The sequence below is a fragment of the Pezoporus wallicus genome, unplaced genomic scaffold (genome assembly GCF_028554395.1).
Source record: "Pezoporus wallicus isolate ANWC-B61680 ecotype Strahan unplaced genomic scaffold, APGP_CSIRO_Pwel_v1 contig_4710, whole genome shotgun sequence".
Lineage (NCBI taxonomy): Eukaryota > Metazoa > Chordata > Aves > Psittaciformes > Psittacidae > Pezoporus > Pezoporus wallicus.
This window is the reverse complement of record NW_026640647.1, coordinates 5,408,701-5,434,588: the sequence shown is the minus strand read 5'-3', so window position 1 is coordinate 5,434,588 and position 25,888 is coordinate 5,408,701. Positions and strand designations below refer to the sequence as shown.

The 25,888-nt window shown below is 41.7% G+C and overlaps 2 long non-coding RNA genes across 3 annotated transcripts in view; one reads left to right on the top strand and one right to left on the bottom strand.

Annotated features, from left to right (window-relative positions):
* The window catches only part of LOC130604931 (uncharacterized), a 143,997-nt gene that overhangs the window by 43,452 nt on the left and 74,657 nt on the right, over positions 1-25,888 (top strand). The gene's annotated exons all lie outside the window — the stretch shown is intronic.
* Positions 8,320-25,648, bottom strand: LOC130604928 (uncharacterized). Of its 2 annotated transcripts, none has more exons than XR_008973561.1 (3): positions 25,498-25,646; positions 10,640-10,773; positions 8,320-8,457 (listed from the first exon to the last, which is right to left on the bottom strand). It is a non-coding gene; the product is annotated as an uncharacterized LOC130604928 (long non-coding RNA). The 2 variants fall into 2 exon arrangements; XR_008973560.1 differs by having other exon boundaries at positions 8,363-8,501; positions 25,498-25,648.

Below are 25,888 nucleotides of genomic sequence, written 5' to 3'. Positions count from 1 at the left end.
TAGATTTAATAGTCCTTCATTAGGGTTTTTTTTCTTCCATAGATCTGTCAATTATTTCTTTTAATCATGCATTTCATGGATCTGTACGTTGTAGCAATGAGTTACACAGCTAACCTGTACAGTGTGAAGAAATGTCTCCCATCTGCCTAATGATACTGTATAATATCCCCAACATTTCCATGTGTTAGAGAAGTGGCAAATAAACTGTGTATTCATTTCCTCCATGCCCTTCATGATTTTATAGATTTAGATCATGTTTTCTGTTTGAAGGTTTTTGAGCAATATGTAAGTGGATTTTTTTGGCTTAGTTCATTGCAGAAAGATAGTGGTACAAGCAGAAAATGATATTTTTCAGGAACAGCATACAGGTCCTGTTATGTCTTCCCAGAAATTCTGGAATATTCCTGAGGCAGTAGTGGATTCCTGATACGCTCTGGAATAGATAGATTGCAAGTAAGGAGATGTATGTCTTAGGGCAGAACAGAAAATGTTAGTCAAGTTGGCAATAACTGATGAGAAATGATTGTGTGGGAGAGGAGAACAGGTTGTTAATGTATAAATAAGTGTGTGTGTTTACAGATTGCTGGGGGACGAATGCAGCTCTGAAGACCTCAGTCTATTCCAGTCCCTCAGACTTTGAAAGGGAATAAACTGTAATCCCCCCACTTTTTCAGTTTTCAGTTTGCTGCTAAAAATACAAAAGGAAGAAAAAGAAAAAAAAATCTCAATAGACGGAACAGCAGGATTTTGTTAAACAATATGAAAAAGTGAAAATACTTAATACAGCTCTTTAGTTTTCATTCAAAACACTTTAAAACTATTCTGATCACTCCCATTAACAGCAGAAATGTGAGTATCTGTTGCAGAGCTGTTCATGCTTGGCTGTGTCATTGGAGTTGAAATTACATGAACATGTACAGATCGAACAATTTAACAAAAACTGGTTTAGATACTGAACTGGGGAAGGCGATACAAAGGGAAGCTCCAGTTGGAGGCTGACTCAAACAAAATAATGAATCTGAATAGCCTGGAAGTTTGCCACTTTGTTATATACCCAGCCTTTGTGGCAATCTGCTAGTTTTGATGTGCTAAATTGATATGTTAAATCTGGAGAACACGTATTTGTTCAGAACACGAATTCTTCTGTATTAATGTGTCTTTGTTGGGTAGGTTTGAAGAGCGTGGAAGCTTATGAATTGGAAACCCTTATGAATTTGTGACCCTTTCCTCTATCACATGCAGTAGAATTATTAACTTACCAGGCTCAATTATGCAGTACTATCACTTTGTATATTGATGTTAAGAATAAACTGAGGTCCGGCTAAACTGCTGTCTGCTGGTATCTATTCACTGATTTGAATGGAAGCTGGTTTGGACTCCAGATCCTGTGAAACTCCTACCCGAAATGAATGTTTACTCTATTTTCCTTCTACTCAGCTAGCAAAGAATGTGGGCATGAATGCTTATTTTTCTCTTCTAACTCCCTCTATATGATGCAATATATCTTTTTTTTTTTCTTAAACACTCCCTCCACCCCTCCTTAATAACTTCAGAAACATCTGCATTATTCTTAAGTGTATATATATAAAATAAATCTTAAGATAGTTTTAATTCTATTTTAATTTACTTTAAATGCCACTGACCTGCATAGTGCAGCCTATTAGGCCGAATTCAAGAGCATCTTAAGAGGAACCTGTTGGACAAATAGCATGGGCAAATCTGTTGATTAACCTGGTTATCAGGTTTGTTTAAGAAATGAGGATATGGGTGCCATACCTCCCTTTTGTGTTCCTTTGTGAGCCTTCCACAGCAGAAATGCTTGTGGGAGGACTTCAGTGGCAGTGTTTGTCCCATCTCTCTGCTACTGATGGGTTAATAGGCTCTAATCAACAACTCAGAATGTGCTTATAAAGATGCCTACAGGTAAGTGGTAAGAATTTGAGAGCTATGATCAAGGTCAGTTACCTTTTTAGTCTATTCTCATTTTAGCCACCTCCTCTGTTTTTGGCCCTCATTCCAGGCTCTGCCTCTGCCCAGTGTGTTGCTAATGATCTGGGCAAGTCACAGTGCTGTGCAGCGTAAGAACTGAAAGTAAGTTAATGAGGTCTTGCTGCCTTACCTCAAGTACCCTGCAACGTGTCATACTTGTTCTCTGATTAGGGTGAACATCTTTCCTGTCACTCCTGTGGCTCCTGAAGGACTAACCTTGGAAGACCTGTTGCTTTTCATGGGCTGGAAAGATCTGGGATCCCTACATCCCAGTGAGCAAGCATGTAAAGAACTGAAAGGGAATAAATGGAAAATCAAATGCTCTTCTAGAAGAGAAATAAATAAAGTGTAGGAATAACAGCTCTAAACAGTAGTTACCTCCATAAACTACGAATTCTATAAAACTATAATCGTGTCTGCCAGTTAGTCATCTTCTAGTTTGTGTAGATTCATGGAATATATTTATTGGCAGTTCTCAAAACAGGCCACCCTGTACTTGCCCAAGTGTTTCACAGTATAGGGGGCATGTTGAAGCCTGTCCATTTTCCTTTGCACTGCAGCCAACTACTGCATTTAATTATTCTTTGCCTACATCTCTGTATATATTTCTCTTCAGCATTCAACCAATTTTTCTAGCAAGAGCCATTGCTAACAGGTTGATACCATGCAGTAGAAAACTTGCATTGACATCAGCGGTGTTTGTTGCTTTTGAGCCTCTCCAGCCCTGAGAGCCCTCTTAAAATGTGCAAGACTTGCCTTTAAGGTACTGGGTGTTCTCAGCTCAAGCTAGAGTCAGTCAGCATGTCTTTGCCATCAAATGTGCCTGCATGTGATAATATTGGCAAACCTAAACTTACATTAAAAAAGGCTTCTAAAGACTCATCAGAACTTCTTCCTTCTGCACAGCTCCACAGGCAGCTACAGATACTGAAACAGTGCAGGAGGGCCTATATGAAGTTGTAAAGAGGTTATGGGAGAGACGGCTTGATGGAGCACCAGAGCTTGTGGTGTCCAAGTAGAGGCAAGAGCCAGGGCAGGTACTCAAGAGGCAGTGGGGCTGTGCTAGCCAGCAGGGCGAGCCCTTTTGGTTTATTTTGGTGAAAATCCTTTTCAAATATTCACTTCTCAGTCTACTTCAGGGTATCTTGCTGCAGATTCAAGAATATAGAACTAAGTTCAACTGACCCATTTTTAAGTAGTAAAAAAAAGGAGCTTTTCTACAGTTTTTGTGTGTCTAACATAACACTCCGAAAAGCTTGGCCTTGTTTTTTTCTGTGAGCCCAATATTATTAAAACCTAGAAATTTTATCCTACAGTTTGTACAATTTTTCACATGCTCTGGTGCTCTAAAGAGTTTTCCATTCTCCTTTCTTTATTCACCCAGAATCAGTAAATGTAATGTCCAACTTGTCTTCCTGTAGTAATCTGCTTTTTATGTAAGGACAAGATGCGTCCTAACCAATACAGCCTATTGGTGCTCTGCAAAGATGCATTGAGATTGTCACTAGATGCTGGGGAGCAAGAGCAGCTGCCTTTCTCGGAGACCCCAGGCCTGCAGCCTTTGAGCTTTTCGCCTTGCTGCCAAATGAGAACCCTAATACAGATCTTCCTTCTTGCTCACAACCCAGAGAATTAAGCTCGTATTTCCTGCTCTGTGATCTCTCTGTATAACAGACTAATTTTTACATCTTGATCAGAAGTTGAGAATTCAGGAAAATGTCTGCCTTTTCTGAAGAGAAACCTTGCAGCTTCTTCCCCATAGCAGCCTGTTGTTATGGCTGGGGACAGCAGGATGGGTTAATCGTGGCCCCATTTCCTGAGGTCTCCTGCAGTCATGATTTGTGAATGCCTGAGAATACCCCTGCTGAATTCTAATTGTTTGTGTCAGTCGGCACATGATTTCAAGTGTTTGGTCACAGCAGTGTTCCGTTTTCTGCTCTTTTAATCTTTGATGGATGTTGCCTGGCTTCACTGATGTGGTTCACAACACAGTAGGCAGTGATTTCCTATAAGATGTTTTGTCTCAGCTGCAGAGGTGTGGAGTCCCTATACGATGGCCAATATTTATTAATGACATCCCAAGGTTCCTAAAGAGAAAGCTCTGCCGTAGACCATTAGAACCTAATCTATTCCAAAATGTCAGATGCAGTTAAGCAAGAGCTATCTCGATTGCACTAAGATCTTCCTCATTAGTTCAGACTCTGATTAGAAGACTGATTAAAGTCTGCCTTTGTAAAGGTTCACTCTTTATCTCTGCAGATATCGTTACTATGTAAGACATGATAGAGCTAGCTCAAGGTTCACACAAATGCTAGAACTGAAAAGCATTTGTGTGTATGTGTGTGCGTGGTCATTCATGACCATGCAGGGCACATGTGTGCTTGTTAAAATGCTCTTAATTAGTAACATGAAAAATATTAATTTATGAATATGAATAGCTTTGAATTTTATTGTACCTTTCAAACAATTCAGCTGCTGTTATTAGTATGCACTTGTATAAAAGGTCAAATTTTCGTATCATATGTAAAGCAGTAGGATTAAGATTTTAACAGCAATTTGAGGGTTGCTGGGAAACAAAGTATTTTGTGCAGAATATTTGGTATCTGAGATCATTACGACTAGCCAAATCGCTTCCTGTGATTTAAACATTGCTCTTGCTGTTCACCCTAAGCTATGTGGTTGTGGTAGCGCTGAAATAGTCTCGGCTCCTCCTAATGTTTTACCTACAAATAACATTAGGCTTTGGCATATGTGTTTGCATTTCTCATGGTTGCAATTTCATATATAAACTCTTAGAAGACAGGATTGTTGATTGATTATGTCTTTGTACAGTGCTTTACACAATACGGATGAGGTCTTTGGATATTTCTGGAGTTTAGATAATAAACTGGGGTTATCAAGAAATAAGAACATCCATGAGGCAACATCAGAGCTTTCAAATGATTTTGCAAGATGTAGTTCCTAAAAAGAAAAAAATAAAAATAAATGGAGCTTTCCACTTTTATTTTTGAATATTTTGTAGTTAACTGCTTTGTGCATGAATCATTTTACAAACACCTTGTAGGCTACTGAGAAATAAAGCAGAAAAGAAAGACAGATTTAAAAAATAGTATGCAAGTCAGTGGTCTCAAAAGTGCTGTTTCCAGTCTTGTCACATTAATAACTAAACACTGCTGCCAGTTGATGTCTTGGGTATGCATGTGAGAGAGAGAGCATAATATCCAGTGGTCATATTGGTCCAGTTACCACTGAACAGATAGATTGTTTAATTATTGACAGACTTCAGCAGGGAGGCCATGCTCTTGAGGACAGTAACCACTCGTATATTGCTTCTGAAGTGAGCTTTAGACCTTGGGGGAACATTTACCCTTTTTATGCAAAAGTCAATCTCAGTCTTGTTCAAGAATTAATAACTAATAATAAGCTGCTTTATTATGGATTTGATGAATTCTGAAAAACCTTTTGGGCTGATCCTTTTTGGGGGTAAGGTTACCAGGGTTGCCAAAGATGGTAGCAGAGCTGCTTCTTGTGAGCTGTCACAGTAAGAGCATGTCATAGGATTAAGACAAAGCCAGATCCTTCTACTGCAGAGTTGTCTGCTGACTAACTTCTAATTAGCTTTGCCAGATTTATCACAGACCTGCTGTCTGCTGTCAGATCTCCTGCACAGTTGATGCAGCTGTTTGTCAAAGGCTCTGCTTTCTCTGTATTTCAGTGGTTGTGATCATTTAGTTAAACCCAAGTTTTCTGAGTGCCAGAGCAGTGTTTTTATGCCTGCTCTGTGTGAGTTTCAATAAATCAGTTAATTTCAATTAACATATAGAAGAGGAAGAAAAAATCTCAGTTCTCCACCGGTACAGCCTATACACACACACACATATATATGCAGGCACACAACTTGCAAATGCTATGAACTGTTTTCCTCTTCCAGAATCTCAGGACTATATTTACTCTTCTTGAATGAAACGGAATAAATAATAGTGTGGATAGACAGCTGACCAAGTAAAAGAGTGCCCTGGGGGCTGTGACCACAGGTTGTTAAGATGCTGTGCCAGGACTTGAGGGAAAATAGTCACATTGTAATTTATTTCCCAATTTAAAGTTGAATTCCTCCTTCCAGTGCTGTTTTCAGGAAACATCTACCCTGTGTGGAGAAAGGGGTTTTCTTTAGAGCACCTGCAGCTGCTGATGACTAGCTGGGCTTGAGAGTGGTTCTGAACATCAGGTCTGGCAGTCTGTCTGGTGGTGGGTCTGTCAGCTTCTACTAGTGGCAGACTCTGCAAGGCAGTATCTCTGCTTTTTCCTCCATGCCCTCCTAGACCTGCAGGGTGCACTTCCAAAATGTATTTGGAAAGTGTCAGCTCGCATCTCATTTAAATCTTAAGACCAACCTACTGCAATTTTATATCCAGAGATGCTTTAACAAGGAAATGTTGACTCTAACAAATCGTGAAGCAGATCCTTGCCTCTATCCTGCTGCTTTTAACTTTATTCAGGAATAAGAAATTACAGGTCTAGTTAAATTCATCCTATTACATACTCTCCAGGGTTGGTTAATTCCTAAGGGATACCTTCTGTGTTTGGAAACTCCAGAGTGAAGTGCTATAAAGTCAAGATAGGAGCTGTCTAGTTTCCTTCTCAAATAATAAGAGATCTAGTTAGAGATGTTAAGATATTGCCAAAATCCTGAGCTGCCTTAACTATCATGAGACTGCTAGGCAGCAGCAAAGTTAGTTGTGCTGGGGATGATTAAGTCTCTTAATTCCAGGATCAAGGAACTAGAAAGGTAGCATCAAGTCATATTTGTGCATGACCCTTTCTGTCGTGAGAAACTGGGCACAGTTCACTATCAGGCCTGCTGCAATACTCATAAGCTATATAATCTCCATCAACCCATGTCAGCGCCCTCACTCTGGTCTCTACCTATGAAGAAGAGTGCAGATGATGAGAAAAGATTTTTGTGGTTGTTACGTCCTGTAGGCACTGTTAGCACAACATAGCCCGGTGTCAAATCTTTGAGTCTCTGCCATTTAGAGTGGAGACAAAGTCATAGGAAAGCAAAATGAACAACTACTAATAAATGGTTGGTAGAAAATCCAACCTGTGGTTGGTTTTTAAACTGTCTGGTCAGCTCTGGCTTGTAAAGCAAGAAGTATTCAAGCATTTGTCAGAGTATGAAAATATATGGTGCTGGATAAGGATCCTTGCTACCTGATATTCATCTTAACTTACTAATATCCTGTGTCATCAGGAAAGTGGCACAGCATGGGCTTGCTTAATATGAAAATTTACTGTCACAGACATCTGTGAATGTATCACTGGGTGTATATATAACACAGATCAAGATGTAGGATGTTGGAAAAAAATTCTTGCCCAATTTTGGGATGAACTCATTACATCACTGATGGTGGAGCCAAGAATGAGTTAAGCAGTCTTCCCAGACAAATGTCAGTAGTAGCTCTACAATATCTCACACCATCAGAGATTACTGGATAAGTCTCATCGTCTTAAAAAGCTTCATTGGGCTTTTTAGCTTTTGTTTTTCAAAGTGGAGTTGCTGCACTGCAGAAAAAAATCATGTCATTGGCATGGGTGTAGCTTATTAGTTTTAATAGCAATGAGTTATGCAGAATACAAAATTCTATTATGTAATTGCTTTGAATATTATACCATTACTTGAGAAATATGGGAGCCAGTATGATAAGTATCATGTTAACATGGCTGACACTTTCCTTTCCAATCCAAAGGGAAAAAAACCTTGGCTAGTTAGCATGAAAACTTTTCCACTTCAATTGAAGTAGCGAAGGTTTGTTCCTTGTCAGGGTTCATAGAAACAAAATCTGCACATGAACTGGTTCTATTGATGCTCATGGCAAAATTCCAGTAGACTTTATGAGAGCCAAATTCTATCTCCATGAAGGCTTCAAAGAAAGCAACTCTCCACACAGCAATGTGTTGGAGAAATAAGCCCCCCTTTGTGAAGGCATAGAGACCATATCGGCACCATTTAAAACCTCAAGAACAGGTACAAATTTAATCATGACAAATGAACTATAGCTGATAACTTTCAAAGGAAAGATGGGAAGATGATGCTAAAGAATATGTTTGAGTATTAGGTTTATTAGCAGTTTGTTAATATCAGTGAACAGCAGCAGTCTTTCTGAGGTTTTTGGGGTGTTGCTGTGGCTCTAGAGGAGCAGAGCCAGGGGCTTTGTGTAATCTGTTGGCTCCTACCTGCTATCCTCCATATGCCAAGATGGCTCTTGTCAAGTCTTGGAGGGCGTGCAACTTGATCTGTGGTTTCTTCTATCCCTGTGGCCCTGCAGGCCCATTCTGCCTCCCTTTTTCCATAAAGGTTCAGCTAGATTCTCAGAGTACAGAACCAGTGCAATCATTCTTGTAGTGTAGATTTCTGGAAGAGGCAGACCCAAGCAGTCCTTCATGATGTGCTTTGCATTTGAAGTTTTGCTAAAACGGAAGTAAGTTTCATGAGACTTCCAGTTATAATGATCCTGAGAGAGATGGAAAAAAGTAGGTTAGGCATTGGAGGGGAAAAAGCAAATCAAAACCCTTAATCAATTTGGAGTTTGTCAATTTGTGGCTTACTAACTACACAGGAAATTATTCTATCCTTACATGCTTTCACCATTTTGGCTTTATCTGCTGTCATCAGCAAATTTATCAAATGAAGTTCTGTTATATGTGCCTAAGAATTACTGAATTACTGTACAGCACAGCTAGGACCTGAGCCATGGTGTTCTCCAATAGACCACCTACAACAGGAAGTTCAGGCTGTGAATTAATCGTCAAGATTTTGCCCACTTTTAATCTGGCAACGCTCTACGTGACTTCAGTGGGGACTTGAACTGATGGCTTCTTGAATGCAAGAGGGTTTTATGGATTAGGTCCAGGCAAGTCCTGCCCTAGGCAAAGGTAGGGTAAGCATTTGCTTAGGGCAGCAGATTTGCTGGGCAGTGACTGTGAGCATGCAGCTTGCTTTGCCTAAAAGCAAACCCATGTAATGCCAGGCTGCTGCTGCTACCACAGTGCTAGAGTCTTACTTGAGAGTAGCTGTTGTGGCTTTTATCCCTCCTTTTATCCAAGTGACAGCAGGAGCAGCAAGACTATGTCTACAGAGCTTTTTCTTCCCTCTCTTGTCAGTAATGCTCTTTTCCATTGCATCTCTTCTTCCCACAGCCACAGCTGCCCTTCAGCCCTGCAATCAGTCTGTTTTGCCTGCAGTGCTGAGGAGCAGGTGGAACAGCCCTGGCCCAGTCTTCTGCATTTACAGATTTACAAAGGGTGACCATTTAGAAGTGCTTCAGGGATACTTCACATTTTTTTCTATGGGGCCCAGTGTGTCTGGTGGGCTATGGAATACAGAAATTGGAAAAATATGTGCTTTTAGGGTACTTCCTATAGTTAGGGCACTTCTCAGATCCAGTTAGATCCACAGGGGCAGTCCTGACCACATAAAACACAAGTGTTCTACACGCAAGCAGTGTTACGCATAGTAACATAGTAGGGCTAAGAGATGTGACTAAGATGTCTGTTGACAAGGCTGCATGCTAAAGCCATCATATTCACACCTGTATTCAATGTGGGTTGTATCACAGTGGCTTCTCAAGACTGTGGGTCACAGACTAGAGTACCTGTGTTGGTTTGTTGCATCTCATGTATGACCATTATTATTGTGAAACATTTGTTTTTTTTCTTAGTTGTGAAGTGAATGGATTTGACGTGTACTAGTACAGGGATCAAATGTCTTAGGAATAAAAGGCAATTGTAGCTTGTTACATTTCTGTTTAAAATGTTTTTTCCATTTGCTTTTTCTCTTTGTGTAATTGATCTCTTTAGAAAGGGAGGTGCACCATGAACAGGAACATGGCCCTGGCCTCAGGTAGGTCAGGTAGTTGCTACACTTAAAGAGATAATACCTGTGTTACTGTAGTATTCCAATTGGTCTACAGTTCTCTTATGCTGTATTTTCTGTGAATACATAAATCTGGCTTCTCCTAGCTCAAGAAATTTTACTCTTCCTCACATGAGCCCTTAAGTCATCACCAGCAGAGATTAATTTCACAGTGAAGGGAGTTGCTGTAAAATGTAAAATATGAGGACTCTTTAAAAAACCTGGGGTTTCCCTCAGAATTTCTAGCATACTTTGCTGTAGGAGAGGCAACAACAGACACACATCTCAAACAAATTATGCTATCCTAGCTGGGCAAGTCCATCTCAGCCTGAGATGCATCCCCATGCATGCAGAGGTTAGGGGAATGTCTGCCCTAGAAAGGGTGTAGATAAAATAGTGGCTTTAAGACTGTTTTCTATTAGTGTGCCTTGAATGAGGTGAGTGACAAGGACCCTGACACATGAGTTGTCTTCAACCACTTGGGAGAAAGCCAGAATAGAAATATACAGTATTTCTCTAGGGAAACTCTGCTTTCTTGCAACAAATAAAGAAGTGGTTTCCCTATAATCCTTGTAATTGGGGTGTTCATATACTTTCTTCAATGTAAGGTTAGGGTGCCATATTCTGGATCTCAATGACCAAAAGTTAAATTTTTAGCATAACTGTTCCTATAGCAATGCATAATATGGTGAACTATCATGATTCTTATGGGAGGTACAGCAGAGATTCAAAATCCACCTCAAGGCAGGATGAAAAATACACAAAAAGCTGATGCTTTCTTCCTAGCCTCTCTGACTCCAGTGGAACTGCAGTGCTGAACCTGGGAGGGAAGTTTTGATCTGCATCCTGCAGGCTTAAGTTTTTCTGTGTAGCTGAATCAAAATACGATCAGGTTAGGGCCGTAGTGCAGAGTGCTGCTGTTGTGAACTCACAGGAAAAAGCTCTGTCTTTGACTGTGGCTCTAATTTATATCACAAAGCTGCAGTGCATTGTATAAATGAGTCTGTTCTATTCCCAGCTGTGAAACTCTGATGGAATGTGCTATTCAAAGTATTATATTAAATCAGTATAACAGATGTGGCTTAAAAAAGCCATACACAAATCCTAGAACTAGCAGGTTTACCAATTCATCTGACATTGAATAACACAGATACAATGATTTTTCCCTTCAGAATTCCATTCTTTTTTTTTGAGTGTTTTGCTTCCCAAACAATAATGTTAAGATGCTCTAGTTTTAGCTACAGCAGACATGTATCTCTCTTATAATGTTAGACCATTCATGATCACATTTTGATTTTCATTGAAAAGAAGGATTATTTAAACATTAGTTAACATTCTGAAATGGATAATATTTAGTCCCTAAGAGCTTCCTAGGTAACTGCAAAGGAAAGTAAGAGTCTCAGCCTCTCACTTGTGTTCCCAGCTCCTGTGATGGAGTTCCTGTTCTTTAACCCCCAGGCCAGCACTGGGATGGGAGGACCTATTCAGATATTTATTTCCTTCAGTGCTCAGGTGTGCATTTCTTCACCCTTTTCATACTTTGTTCAAAGGAATTTTCTCACTAAGCTACTTATCTTGCTTTGGGAATTTTTAGTAGGAACAAGAGGGGCAAGGAACTGTTCAGTGCAAACATGCTCTGCTTTTATAAGTGGGATGTGAATACACTGCGAGCACTTCTGCCTGGCCTTCAAACTATTGTAGTCTGTCAACTGCATTTCAGCATCATCTTGTGGAAGTGCCCCCTGCTGCCATGTACAAAGACTTACAACATACTACAACACTACAACTTTTAACTTTATTTTATACAGTGTCTTTCATTCTACATGTGCTCGAAGTGCTTTACAATATACAAACAGCAATAGAAAATGTACAAAACAAATATGTCTTCAAACAGAGAAGCTGCTTTCTTCAGTTGGCAAAAATGACACTTTCCACAACAGAATAGCAAGAGAAATGAGCCTGTACTGGCAGAACCATTCCAAATTCTCCCCAGCTTAGGATAAATTTCATCCGAGCATGATTGCTCTTCATGACTTTATAATGAATTGAGCCAAACATAAATTAAGAAAACAGAGATTTAGGTGAGAATAGCTATCTAAATTTACTTCCAAAGCCTGTCACTGATTCTCTGCTTTGCATTTCTTTAGCAATTCTTCTCCAGCGCTGTGCCACATAGTTATTAAGTAGTGCTTAATTAAATTTCATTAATGTTGTGAGAAGGGGCTGTAACAGCAATTGCTTTTGATAATTGTCAGTTGTGTGAGTACTGCTAGTTTATATCTTAGAAGGTTATGCATTTTACAACTAAAAATCCAGCATTTGTGCTACATCAGATCTGTTTTAAATGCTACTAAAACAGATGTGTGTAAATTCAGAATCATGTATAATTGAAATAATAAATCTGTATGGGACAGCTATGGAAAACATGCATTTTCAGTATCAGAGTATGTCTCATTGAGACAGTGATTGTAATGAGAGGTTTGCTTGGGAAAAAAATAACAAGGTAACTCAAAGTAGGACCAGATGCTGACCTGAATGTAGGTGGGCCTGAGAGCAAAGGAGGAAACAATTTGAGCAAGGGAAACCAGAGCAGGGTCTGAGAAAGGAAATGGAAAATCTATTGCCAGTGCCAAGGAGAGGAAGAAGACATAAGGAGCATTGGGGAGGCTGAGCATGGAGGAAAAGGAAGGACTGAGGAATGAGTGGGGACAAAACTGAACTGGACATGGGCTGCAGGGGAGTGTGGGGATGGACTTGTAGAGATTGGTCAGAGGGCTCTGGACCTGGTAGCCTGAGGATTGAGCACAGGGACTCTATGCCATATCTGGGGACAAAGTCCAGTTGTCAAGGCAGCATTCAGCTCCCTCAGTCCAGGAAGCTCTCATTTTTCCCCCACTTTCTTCTGCCTCACGAGCTGTGCATCTTCTGCGTGCTGCAACAAATGGTGTCTCCGTGTCCTATAGGCCACTGTCACTTTTGTCCTGGAGCAGGTATAATCTTTGCACTAAGGCTTGGATCTTGGTGTGGGGAGAACATGGAATTATGTCAACTGAGAGTTATACCTTGATGCATGTGGAAAGGAGGGAAATGCATTTTGTAAATGCAGTAATTACATCTTGCACTTCATATTTCTTGAAGGCTCCAGTTTGTAAATTCAATTAAGTTCCTCTAACAAAGCAGCATGAGTGTGAGTGTGTGTAAGGAATACATATGCGTTGGGGTAATTGTCTTTGGCAAGGGGCTGAGCAACACATTGCAGGAGGGGGACAGCAATAGCCAGTGTTAAGTGTTACTCTCCAGGATGGTTAACTTCAGTACATCTGCAGGTATTTGTAGTGCAGAGACTGGATATTAGCCTGTGTAACAATACCATTTTGTGCTGCAGTTCTGTTTGCTCTTGCAAACTGAGCAGGGCCACATCTGTGGGGGATCTTTGACAGGAGTTCTGCAGAGGTCACTGACATGCCACGGATTCATGTTTGTTCAGTAAGTGACACTTTTATCCTGATGTCCCACTAAGCCAGCACACCAGAATGTCTTCCTTTGCCACTGTGCAGTATCTAGCTGTGTGTATGTTTTAGGCTCAAAGTACAAAGTGCAGACACTGACTGGTTTTGATTGTTAAGAGATTTTGTATGGAACTGGTTAGAAAACTGGGCTGTTAGCCCTCATGCATTGCCAAAGTTGTGTTTAGATAACTCTGCACTGCCTGTAGAAATCTCTTCCAGTTCTTCACTTATTCATTACTAACCTAAGCTGAGCTCCAGTGTTGTTTTTCCCAGTTTTATGGGGGTTACGCAAGAATTTTTGTAAAGAGGCATTTGTGTCTTGCCCGAGATGGGGGCTCTGCAGTGGGAACAACTGCAATAAGCCTGGCTTGCATATCTACAGATTAAACGCAGAAGTTAAATTGTAAGTGGGCAGGCAGCCCCTCTTCACAGCAACACAGGACCTAATGCCAGCTCTCAGGGCCAAGCCCACAACAGGCCTCTGGACCATCAAGTAAATCACTGTAGAATCTAGGGAGACAGAAGAGCTCTGTATGAGCTTGTGATACCTTTTTCAGCGCTGTAGTTTGCGCGGTGTGTATGTTCTGCCAGTCCTCACCTATGCAATACAGATACTGTATAGCTGCTGTCTGGGACTCCAAGAGGCTCTGGGGGGAGGAATGGTGTCATTTTGACAGTGAGATGCTATGTCTGGTTGGATGGCCAGTGGGTACTCAGGAACCCATTTCTCCATCATCAGCAAGCTGGGCAGGAATTGGCACAGGAGTTTGTGTGAAAATTTTAAATCAGCTTTGCACTATACTCACTTTTGCCAATCCCCTAGAATAAATTTGAGGGGCTCAATTTTTATTCTCCTTTATGTCCAGATTGTTAGAACTCACACTGGGACTTTATGGCCACTTAAGCATTATAATGGTATTGCTATGTCCTTTCCCCCCAGGCCTTCTGCACCGTGGGAGAGGCATAAAAAGGAGTACACTGAACCCCAGCTCGTAGCTCAATAGACGGCTGGCATTACCACAGGACATAAAAAGGCTGAAATGGAGAGTGAAAGGGGGAGTTAGGTGTAATATTGCCAGCAACATGTTACTTGCTCAACACTGTTACCAACGCTGTGGAATCAAAGCACAGCCCTGGCTACACAGGAATGGAGGGGCTTTCACTCAGGCTATGGAGTAGGAATAGCTTTATGCACTTAGGAACCTGTGCTGGGTTGGAACTGGAAGCCCGAAGATGAAAATGTTTGGGACTAGTCATTGTCCTGCAAGAATTACCCAGGCTTCCACATGTTACCAATTCAAAATGGAGTAGGCAGGCTCTTGTGTTCAAAAAAAAGTTTTGGTTACAGCCCCTTGTTAGTTTAATTTTAGTTCTTATGAATTGACATATGGCAGGCATGATTTTTAATTAGAGCTTTAGCTGCGTTTTACTGGTAGGGTTGCAGAGCACTGTGGAATTTACATTAGGAAAAAAATGCTCTGTTGGTGGAGTACAAGGCTGTTTAGTAATCAGAGTGGAAAGTTAACTTTGAAACAAATTGGCAACTGATCAGATAAAATTCAAATCGGTAACATTTGTGTTGGAAACCAGCTCAAACCTGGGAAAAATGGAATCTAAGGTATTCTGTTCCTCTTGCTGAGGAACTGACCGATGAACACTTTGTGCACATCAAACTTCATGTGTAACACCGCCTAAAAACAAGCTTAATACTTTTATAGGGTTATCTGGGCACTTATCTGATTCCTTTTCACATTGGTGTAAAACTGTTACTTTGAAGAGAAGTTTCCTTACATACTTTACAAAACAAACAAGCCTCCTTTGTCAGTCAAAAACTAAAGGTCAAAAGTTCCCTCCCAGTTTGTTTTTCTTTTGGATCAACAGGGTGTAATGCAGAGATATGGGGAGATATTTGCTCCCCTGTGTCTGTATCAGATTCCCATCTTCCCCATTCATTGTGTAAACTCTTTTGCGTACTGAAAGAGTTAATGATGTGTTCAGGCCTCAACCAGCAAATGCATTTAAAGCTCAGTCCAGCACTCACATGGTTTGTATTCTTGCTCTGCTGGAGTGGTGTGTTCATGGCATCTGGTTCCCTGGCAACAGCTTTCATTGGCTCAATCAAAGCCTTTTCTTCTTAAGAAAGCTCCCACTGTGACACCCTACCACCACCACTAATCACCATCTTAACTGAGTGTTTAAGATGCAGCTGGTATGAAAAATAGTGCTTGTGCATGTGAGAAGATTAAGAGGCTACCTTGCATAGTACACCTGCCCTGAAGAGTACTCTCACTCGGTGGTGTTGGGCACACTGGGGGCTGTCTGCTTTCCTACTAGAAGAGATGAGGCATCAGTACATGAAGAGTCTGCTTAGAAATAATCTTTTGTTAGGCAGAAATCCATAAACCTTTGTGTCTTGTGAATAGTCGTTTCCTCTTTGCAGCTGAGATGGCATTTGGGCCTCTGTGCTATTGACGAGGGGCAGAAGTGGGTGTAGGGGGTGTACAATAAAATCCATATTGTTGAAGCTGTCTCCACTGACAAGGAGGAAGCAGGAAGAAGTCTCCCAACATGTGAACAGGAGAACAATGGGAGCAAAGAATTCACATTAAGCCTCCTCAAGGGTTACATATGTTGGGATTTCTGGAGGTTCAAACTTTGCATAAAAGTTGAGAAAGCCTCTGGCAATCACGTCTGCCTACATCTGGCAGAATTTGGGGTTCAGATCAGTAAGCCTGGGCATTAGCCCACCCGGCATTTTGCTTCTGCTGTTAGAAATGTTATCTTTTTGAATTACCGAAGCTCTCATCAATTCAGTAGCTGACAGAAATTCTTCCCTTATTTTGCTAGGTTTGGAGATTATCTTGGAAGGTGCTCTGTAGCCATCAGAGACTGTTGCACTCCACAGGAATGATGCAGCTAGAGCAGAGATGTAGGTGAGTGTAAGCACAATGACAGACAGTGTGTGTGTGCATTGTAATCTCTGTGCTATGCTGGTACTTGTTTACCAGGCAGAGCACACAGGCCAGACAACCCTCTCCTTTGCTTATCTCTGTGTTGTTAGGCAGGAGAGGGAACATGGATTTAAGAATGTGGGCTGGATAGTATGTAACAACTTCAGCAGTATGGATGTAGTCATGAAATACCCTGCCAGAAACTGAATTTGTGCCTGCTTTGGTTAGGTTTTAAGGTAAACTGTAGTCCCCTCATAGAGCTTTTCCCTGAGCTATCCCTTGTTTTAAAACAGTAAGTGAACGTATCCCTTTGAAGCTGAGGAGAGGGGAGAAGGAAACCTTGTCTTGTGAGACACTATGCTGTATTTGACATAGACACTGAGGCAATATGTGCCTGAGAAAGAAGACAGGGAGGACAGTCTTGTGGTTAAGCTACTATATTGAGACTTGGAATTTGGGTGTAGCCTCCATCTCTGTGTGGCCTTGGGAAGGTTTGGGTATAGGCAAAATAGGCAATTATCAAGGGCAGCCAAACCAGAAGTGAATCTGTGGTGAATCCTTTGGCTGTGGCAGAGCCCAGGGAAGCTGTCTTGGTAGCTGCTGCTGCCAGGGCAGAGCAGAGTGAGCAGGGTAGAGCCCAGCTGCCATTGAACCCTTGTCTTTTCAGGACAGCTGGAGCAGCAAGTGCAACTTAGCAAGGCTCAGGACTCAGCTCTTGCTCTCTGCCCTGGCCTTTCCTTGAGGCTGAAAAGTCCTGGCATAACTTAATGGTGTAAGTGCAGAGCTACAGAGATTTGAATCAAAGGGCGACACACCTAAGCCTATAGTCAGTCTCTAACACTGGCTAATAGGGGATGCCAAGGAGGAGCAATAGGAGAGAGGCAAACCTGGGGTGAATCTTCTCTAAAATTCACTCTGCACCTCTAACAATTAGCTTGGTGGGTTCCTGAGCCTGCACTGGGTCTTTTTAGTAACAGACTTCCTGTGATTGTTTTCTGTGATTGTTTGTAGGTGCTTTGTGAGCTCAGCATTAGGCTGACACTAGCCCCTTTTGCTAGGGCAGCAAAAATAAGTTTGGCCCAAACAGAGGAGAAGCCCAGCTTCTTAAATTCCAAGTGTCTAATTCACCGTCTCAAGCCAGCTGCAGAAACTTTGTTTGGGCTGCAGCATTCGCTGCCTGTATCAACACTGCTGCAACTTGCTGCAACCCTGAGCATCCTGGTTCTCCCAGACACCACAGGAATACAGGCAAGGGACTGGAAATGTAGTGACATCGTACAGCCACAGCTATGGGACCAGTAGGGTACAATAGCTGCACAACTTGCCAAGTGGGAATAAGTCTTCTTTCATTCAGAAGGCTCTTACAAAAATAAAACCTTAATATACGAGAGATGTTTAGTAGCTGCGTGGCTAAAAGCCGCCCTGAAAAGCCTATGCATATTTTTAAAATATAAAGCATATTTTAAATGAAGAAATTCAAAAGCTGAAATTAGAAATGACAGCAACAAAGAATGGCATTCTGAATATGGTAGGTCTGTTTTCTTCAGTCACTTGCAACTGTTCATTACATTTATTTAAACTGATTAATACCCATTCAGAAAAAAAGGAGACCATGGCAGGTACTAGAACTATAAAACCAACCTGTTTTCAACATTAAATATCTGCTTTGGTAAATTTACTTTGGAGACTGGGGGGTGGGGTTGTTGTTGTTGCTTCCCCCACTCCTGGAATGTTTCAAAAGACCAGGGAAGTGCATGTGCATGCATGTGTGTGAGGAGTTACACTTTTTCTGCTGCACTTCAATCTTGACCTTTGGACTGATTGATGAGCCTCAAAGCAGGGAGATTGGAAGATGTCACTGCTCCAGTGTATCTCATATCTGCTTTGGTTCAATTATGATTTTGGAAAACATTCTTTATTTGTCTGCTGCTTTGCTATGAACTGTGGAGCAATGAAGTTCTGGAAATCACCTATGGACATACAGGGATAGGGATCTTCCGCTACTTAAGGGTTTTCACAAGCTTCCTTGGCCATGCAGATGGATAGATGAAAACACATGAACTTGGCAAAGTGCAGAAGGAATGAGACTGTATGCTGTATCAGTCTTCTCCTTCACATAACCGAGCAGGTACCTCTCTGAAAAAAATCTGAGGTCCTTCTTCCACTTGGCAAGACGTTCATTTAAAGAAGATAAAAGGCTCTTGATTTGCAGGTCAAAGGTATTCAAGTGTACAGAACACACTCCTGCTACACAGATGATGGCTGAAAGGTGGAGATTATTTTGTTCCTTAATTAGTTGAGTAAAAGGACTTTTAATGTAGAGTTTGTGTTATTATCTAACTTGCTACTTTTTAGATTACCGAAGAGCTTTCAAAAAGCCAGTGGAACCTTTACTCTGCCCCTTCTAATCATAGTCTGTACACATGTGCCTCTGATCATGTGATCACTGTGTCTAGTGGATCAGCAGCACGACTTCTTTGTTTCCAGAGAAGGATCAGAGGGTAAGTGTGAGGCATATACAGAACTGCAAACCTCTGAGAAAAAATGTAAATGCTGGCCCTCTGCATAGGACTGAATTTCACCCCAAGTAAACCTCGAGCAGGGTCATATAATATATTGGTCTCGAGTCATGGTAGTAGATTTATGTTATGTCAGTGAATGGGGCTGTCTCTGGCACTGCTGCCTAACCTCTAGCAGAAGTTCTGTGGTGTGAATAAAGGCCAGAGGCCTGTTGTAAAAATGATGATTTAGGTGGTTGATTGGGACTCCAGAGATCTGGTTGCTTTTCCTGCCTCTTTCTGACTTCTCTTTAGAAAGTAACTCAATCTTACTCTCTAAATTAGGGATAATATTTCCTCACCTCACAGGGACGTTTTGGGAATAGATGTGTTAACTAGTGCAAAGCTTTTGGGGCTTTGGAGCTGAACAGCTAAGAAAAACCAGCACAGAATGGAAAAGCATCATTGTTCACGCAGAGTTGCAATAGTTTGTAGTGGATGAAGCTGGCGCCCCATGCTGAAGAGCTGAGATTAAAAAGAATATTGAAGAGCTTCTTTGTATGCACAGCACTGTCAGTCCTGTGCCTGGAGTGAAGCAGGGGCTCTTGCCAAAAAAATGAATGTGGGGGCAGTACCTGGTCAGAGACTGAAACAGTATATTATACCACACAACCCGGAGGCTGAAGGAAGGTTACATTAGGCAAACTTTGCTTTGCTGCTTCATGATATTTGAGAGCTTTGCTTTCCAGCCTTTGATTGTTTTGTTTTAAGCAACATAGTTTTTAGCATGGAACTGATGATATAGATCTCACAGTGCACCTGGAGCTTTACAGGAAAGTGTGCAGATAAGGTCTCAGCCCCTTAGATCTTACAAACTGGGCCTTTTTAATTCTCTCATGAACCTCATTAGATTAAGTAATGTAAGGAATCCTGGTCTTACAGCAGTGACCCATAATTCAGCATTGGGTTAGGCATAAATCTGTAATACGCTTCCATGGAGTTCCAAACTGAAGAAATGCCCTTTATATTTGTTTTGCTTGGTTTGGGGGGGGGGGGGGAGTTTTTTTGGCTTCTTTGCATGCCTTAGTCCAGTATGACCTTTTACCCAGCAGGAGTTCTATGACCTTTTTACTAACTGGCGCCCAACAAATTAGGGGTCAGCAGAAACAGGAGTAACCAGCCCCACTTTTGAAACTGTTAATATGTGTCTTTGTAGGCTCAGTGACATTTCTACACTGTATCCTGATAATGAAGCAAAATCAATTCTCTCCCTGTCCTTGAGCAAGGACTGGTGAATTAAATTGAGTGATAGAAAAAATGTTTTGATTTTTTAAGAAAGGTTTTCTGTTATCTAAAACCTCTTCCCTTTTAGACACTCTTTGGGTGTCTGATTTTTTCATTTCTTTCAAAAACATTTCCTTCTCTGAATATCCAGCCTGCTGGAAAGAAAACAGATTTCAGTCCCACCAATAATATTTATGAGCACATCATCAGCTTTGCATAGGAATACTTAATAAGCCCACCAGCACTCGACAGTAGCTAGGTCCTGCCTCAGCATTCAGCAGTATACAGACAAGACAGGAGAAATGATAGGGCTGAAGCAGGCTAGATCACAGATGGGAGGCTGCAGTGGGGAATGGACTCAATGCCCTCTGGAATTGGACATCATGCTGGAACTTTTCACCCAGCATTTTAGCAAACAGCAGGAATTGATGCTTTCACACTAGGAATCAATTAAAGAAACCCAAATTATTGCCATTTGAATAAACAATTATTTCTTTTTCACCCTCACAGAAGCTTGTTAAGATGAACTAAAAGCCAGCACTAATTAAATGATCTGATAGCACAAATCGTATCAGAAATGTTTCATCTAGTTTAATTAATTCTTGCCAGAAATCACTGTTACTCTTAGCATATGCCACATGATATTTTAAATGATTTTTTTTAACAGTTTCCATTTATATCTCTTTCTAGTACTGCTGGGATTCTCACTCTCTGCAGATAAAGTGGGAGTGTTTACAGAAGCTCTTACTGTCAGGGAGATTTTTAACCCTGGAGACAGACAGTATGGCAAATACCTTGTAGGTCAAGAGAAGGGACATTTACACCTGAATCTAAGAGGATTTTTTAACTGCATGAGGAGACAAATAATAAATACGTTTTCCCCTCCATCCTGGTTAGCTCTTAATTTGCTGGTAACAAATTCTCTGATGAAAATGCAGTGGTTATCACTAGGAAGGACAGCTCTAGAACTCAACACTGTGCAGTCTCACTAGCCTTTTTTCTCTTATACATGAAATGCAGGCAGATCATGTTGGTTATCGCTAGCCAGCTCTACTGTAGGGCATTTCTTTGTCAAGCAGAACAGGTCTTAGCCTGATTTCCTGAGCCAGTTGACTGAGATTTGTACCCAGAACTTGGCATTGTGTGTACGGTCTGCAGCTCACACCTGAGTCAGGAAAGTATTTCTAAGGGGCATGAGGATGCTGTTGTCAGCTTGCTGTAGGACAGCTTCTGCATTTTGGCTCTTTGTATATGGTAATGGAAAATTTCTTCTCCTTATGAGATAATCTGGGAAAGCCCAAACTGTAGGAATGTGCCTGTTTTCAGAGACCTGATTCTGGGCCTCAGGGACTGGAGGAGGTTTGGATTCAAAACTCAGTGTTGTGGTCTACCTCTTGATCTTGAACTAGTGTTCCATGACACACTAGTACATACTGTGTCCATACGAAGGTAGGAACAACCATAAATAGTGTTTAGCTTTGTAGTCTTCAATGTCTGTGTTTATCTCTCACTTGATACTGCATTCATTGCTCAGCCAAAACTCCAAATCAAGGGGTTGTAAGTGATCACAGAACAAGCCCTCACATGCTACAGCTGTGTTGGAATTGCAATACTAGGATTTGCCTTCGGTTGTAGTCACAGGACAGTGCTGTGCAGACTGGCTACAGATATTCTTACCACCAGGAGAACAGAGGCTTGCTGTAGAGACTGCTACTTTGGAAGTGAAGACCAGAAAAATAAGAGAATAGCATTATTTTCCATCTGACTTTCCTGGGGACAAGTGACAGGCTTTAAAGTTTAAAATAGCACTATTAAAGCAGTATAAAAATGTACATATTCAAGACATGTCAGTAAGATGGGACATTGTCACAGAATAATGGGTGCTAGCTAGTCAGCATTCAAAGTAGGACAAAAAAGAGGAAGATGCTAATGTGATTCTCAGCTTCCTAGGGAGCAGAGAACGAGAAATAAATGGAGAAAAGGGCCAGCCCAACACTTCTGAGTGTACCCCTGCCATGGTTAAGAGTGTTTGAGCAGGGTTCTCTATGGCCACACATTTCAGGGCAGCGTTTGTGCTACAGCAGAGATTGCACACTCTCTCCTCTTCTATCCGTGCCTTAACTGACACAGCAGCAAAGTGTCTGTTAGCATCTTACACCTTTCCATCTTGGAAATGTGGTGAGCCACAAACCTTTTCAAAAGCAAGGCCTGAATAGCCCTCCCCATGCCCTCACCAGGGTGGATTGTGCAGGTCAGCTGTGGGAGCTGTTCTGCTCCAGCTGGAGAAGCTGGAGTGCTTGGCTGCTTTGTGGCTGTGATACAAGAAAACTGCTGGGCATGAGAAAGGCTTTGTCTTTCTGGAAGATGGGTTGCCTCTTTCCCTGCCTCCTCTGTTCATATGGGTGCTTCAGTATCAGTAGCATGGCTCCTTTTGGTGTTGACTTTGTGAATTGTGATAATAGCAGCACCTAGAGCTCTTCCTCCCCAGGGCACTACCAGAAATGCACAATGATGCTGGCAGGATGGTGAGTGGGCTCAGTGTTGGAGGGTGGAGCGATGTCCTGCAGTACTCTGCAAGGACAAGGGTTATAAAGTGACTATGTATTAGTCCTGAGGAAGAGACTAGCTGTCTCTTGGACAAAGTGGGTGTCAGCCCACCACTGCCCCCAGTCCCTGGCAGCCTCCCCACAGACCAGTTTCCCTTGCAAAGAGAAGGCTTCAGACTGTCCTGTGGTCATGTGCCCTCTTCCCCAAACGTTTGCACTCTGCCTTTGAGATAGCACAGGCTCAGTGTGTTATGGCCATATTGGGGCATTGCTCAAACAGCACAGTTAAGGTTGTGTTTGCTCATATCTTAACTCTTTGTTTACTGGTTTCCAAGGGAATAGCTAGGACTGACATTCTAGAAAGGCACTCCATGCTCCCGGCAACCTTCATGAATTTCTTTGTCAGCAAAATTCGTACTTTTGAAAGTTTATGGGAGGAATATAATATGTGATCACATTGATCACAGCAGTTTACATGGATTGGAGATGCTACTGCAGCTATGTATGACTAAGTGCTACTTTGCAGCCTGGGCACTTCATAACACTTACTGGGTGACAGAGGCAGTACTTGGCTATATATGTCCTGTTAATAAGGCAGTGTGAGGGATCCCAGAGTAACACCTGCCTGGAGTGGGGCAAGCAGTCATGCATTCACCTTGCACAGGCCCTAGGATAGCTGGCTTGTAGCCAGCCCGGTCTGCAAGCCAGCCCGTGGCATTAGCCAGCAGACATGCACAGTTAGCATAAGCGCTGGGCTGAGCGGGCATTGAAGCATGCCGTTGTACTGGAGTTGTTTTCCTTCTGGCCAGCCTGAAACCCAAGAAAGGCAAATGTATGTGTAGCTGTATCTATGCCCATATACCTCTTCTGGCTTGGTCTCAGTTATTTTTATTGCTCCTTTCTTTTTCTGCTCTCCACAAATACTTTTCCCTATATGCCATTTCTAATCTCATTAAGCAAAACGTTCTATCTGCTGCCTTATTTCCTTTATTACACGGTCTACATGGTGCAGGTGAAGTAGGTTAGACTTTCTCAGTGACATGAGGCAAGCTGTAGGCCAAACTGACTTTTGGATCTCTCTTAAACTGCCCATGGTTCCAAAAGCTCAGCTTCCTGCCTCCACCTGTCAGTCTTAGCCTTGGTCCATCCCTTAGTCTGCCCCTTAATTCCAGCTGAACCTTATAAGGTTGCTTAATGTTTTTCACTCTTTTTGGGTGCATTTCAAATTCAAACTTAGAGTTGCTTCATTTAAGAAGAATTTAAACAAAACATTCAGACTTTTTCCCTTTTGTTTTTTTCTCCAATTGAAGCAGTTCAGAGTAAACTGGAAAATTATTTTGCTTAATTCAAATCCATATTTTGGAGGTTTGGGGAAGGTAGTGGGCTTCCTTTTTGCTCTGCTGCCTAATTATTTAGTCACTTCAATAGTGATCATTTAATGAAATACCCAGCAAGTTACTTCTGAGGGCTGGGGCTGTTTTTTTTCATTGCGGATAAATATTTTCCTTTTATGAACAAGATAGTTTCCTCAGTGTCTGGTTTTCATTTTTAGGGGATAGTCAGCCAACTGACAATCCCACTGGCCAGCACTGATCCCACTCAGCTGGAGACTTTGCAGTATGTGCTATCACACAGACCCCACATGGCAACACTTTGTACAACAACCAAAAAAAGACAGGCAGAAGAGGGCATGTGACACTAAATCCCATCATCTGAAGAGTCCACAGAGACTGGAACATTCCTTATGCATGTTACACAAAAGCCCAAAAGGTGATGAGTGACACTTCCCACTTTCATTTCTTTGGGAAGATTCGGTGTCATCACACATGTCTCTACTTTGCCACTAGTTTTTGACTATTTCCTGACAGAAAGTAAAGCGCCAGCCTTCTCTGCCTCTTAATGATCAATTATTTTTAATTGGAACCTCTTGCATTGTGCCAAATTTGAGAGGCCCCCGTCAAGATCAGGGCTCCAGCAAGATGGGAACAGTACCACCACATACATGGGGATAATAGAGACATTTTTTGTCGCAAAAAGCATGATCCTATTTAGAGAAGGGCCAAAAAAGAAATGGAGGTAAGGATGATTGGAAGGATTTGCAGACCATGGGCAAGTCTGGGAACGGTATGACAGTCTCTTGACCCCTAGTCAGCCCTGTCTGAGTCAGAGCCCTCTCTGCTGGCACACACTGTTTCTCATTTACCAATAAAAATGTCATTGTCTGAAGAATTACATTTAAGGACAAATAAAATGGGCTGGTATTGCTACAAAGAACTTCACCAGCTAAATAAGATGTGGCCAGATGGAACTTGTGAAAATAACGGTTATCATGACACAGTCCTTCACAGGGTTGTTTCTATGTATGTAACTCCTTTAATGTCTGTGTTCAAGTAATGTATTGAGGGCAGTGGTGGCATGTTGACCAGAGGACATGTTGTTAATAAAGTTAGTTTTAATGAAAATCGATAGCAAAATGGAAGAGTCATTCAAGTGATATTGCTGTGTCTCTTCAGATTGTTTTCTGAGGAACATTTATTTTCAGTTCTCTTGCTTAGAGGTTTCTATTAAGATTTGATTCAGAATTCTGCGATGTAAGTTCTTTACTTGAGGAAAATGTGAGACATGGAGTTAAAGTGTTAGCGCTGTTAGTTGATGTCGACTCTTAGTCAAATGGCAAAAGCCTGAAGGAATCTCAAAGGTAGAAAGCAAAATCCTTGTCTGTGGGCAGTGATACAAAGCTCTGTGCCTTCACAGCAAAGCAAAACTATTCACCAATTAATTAATCTTTGCAGATAAGGGATTTCTTACCAGAAAAGACAGTTTCTGCCTTACAGCAACTGTAAAGTACAGTCTTTGGCGTCTTATAACACACAGATCCAGGGCTTCAGTTTAGCCTACCATAAAAGCAGAAGGTTACTGTGGGATTTGGCCTGGGCTCTGGAAACCCAGCCCACCTCTTATCCATGCCTTAGAAGAGGAATACGGTCCAGGCATAGGCATTGTTTAGCCCCTGGGGACGTGGGTGCTGTTTGGTCTCTTCCCATGGTTGCTATGAGCTGCTGTAGAGAGGCCAGATCTTTGCCTTCATCTACTTTGTGCCTAAATTCTTTAGCCATCATGAGAGTTGTTTCTGCAAGTCCAATAGCTGATTTACTATCTTCAGTGAGCAGAATGTGTAAAGAAAAACAGCGTGAGTAAA